This window comes from Gossypium hirsutum, chromosome A02 (genome assembly GCF_007990345.1).
Source record: "Gossypium hirsutum isolate 1008001.06 chromosome A02, Gossypium_hirsutum_v2.1, whole genome shotgun sequence".
In the NCBI taxonomy this organism is placed as follows: Eukaryota; Viridiplantae; Streptophyta; class Magnoliopsida; order Malvales; family Malvaceae; genus Gossypium; species Gossypium hirsutum.
Genome location: NC_053425.1, coordinates 81190320 through 81191770, shown reverse-complemented (window position 1 = coordinate 81191770; position 1451 = coordinate 81190320).

Genomic DNA, 1451 nt, shown 5'->3' with positions numbered 1-1451 from the left:
GATGTTCAGGTAGAGTGAGTAGCCCTAAACGATGTAACTAGAAGTCTTTCTCCCCGATGGTGACTAGCGTGTGGAGTGTAGATGATCAAAAGCTGAAGTGCAAAAGTTGCAACAAAATTCATTTTGGAGAGTGCCAAATAAAGAGCAGCGCATGCTACAGATGTGGTTCTCTTGACGACTTCCTCAAAGATTGCCTCTAGCGAACTGATAAAGAGGTGGAAGTAGCCCCAAAGTCAAGTGCTCCTATTCCACGAGGTAGATCTCCGAGGAATCCTAGAAGTGCTAGTGGCATTCGAGTTGCGGCCAAAGACACTGCAAAATCAAAGGCTTAAGCCCCGGTAAGAACGTATACAATAAGCGTTCGATAGGAAGCCTCTACTCCTGACGTCGTCAAGGGTACTCTTTCTCTTTTTAATACTTGTGTTGTTGCCTTAATTGATCTGGGGTCGAGGCACTCATACATTTGCATGAGATTGGTGTCTAGTATGAATATATCCATTGAACCTACAAAATTTCTTAACAGAGTGTCGAACCCATTAGACAAGTCAGTTCTTGTCAATAAAGTCTGTAAGAATTGTCCTTTGACGAGTTTGATGTAATACTTGGTATGGATTGGTTAGCCCTGCATGATGTAGTTGTAAACTATGGTAGGAAGTATATTGTATTGAAGTGCCCAGATGGTGAGATTCTACGGGTTGATTCAAGAGAATTGGGTACACCTCTGGTTGTAATTATGTAACACCCCGAACCCGAAACCGACACCGGAGTCGAACACGAGGTGTTAACTGACTTTAACCCCTTATAAAATTTATTTTCCAGACACTGCCCAATCTGTGTACTAGTCGTTTTAAAAATCATATCTTGAGTTTCGTAACTCGAAAATCAGTTTCGTAATTTTTCCCAGAAACTAGACTCATGTCCCCATCTATGTATTTTTTTCTAGAATTTTTGGTTGGGCCAATTAGTACAGTTTATTAGTCAAAATCTCCCAAATTGCAGGGGTCGACTACACTGACCTTTGCCCATTACGACTTGAATATCTCCCTGCACGGGGCTTCAATACTGATGCCGTTTGTTTCTATGAAAACTAGACTCAGAGAGGAATCTGTACATATATGGTACGACCCCTAATTATCTCTGGTTAATTTGTAATGAATTTCCAAAGTCGGAGCAGGGAATCCAGAAACCGTTCTGGCCCTGTCCCACAAAAATCTGATTATCTCTTAATATACTGCCCATATGATCTTTTCGTTACTTCCTCATGAAAACAGACTCATCGAGCTTCGCTTACATAATTTATTCATCAATTAATTCCACTCCTACTATTTTTTAGTGATTTTTCAATCTCATGACACTGCTGCTGCCAGCATCTGTTACGAAAGTAACTAGGTTCATTTCATGCCTACCCTTGATCCAACTCAATCGAACATTCGTGCCATTTTTGCATGGCT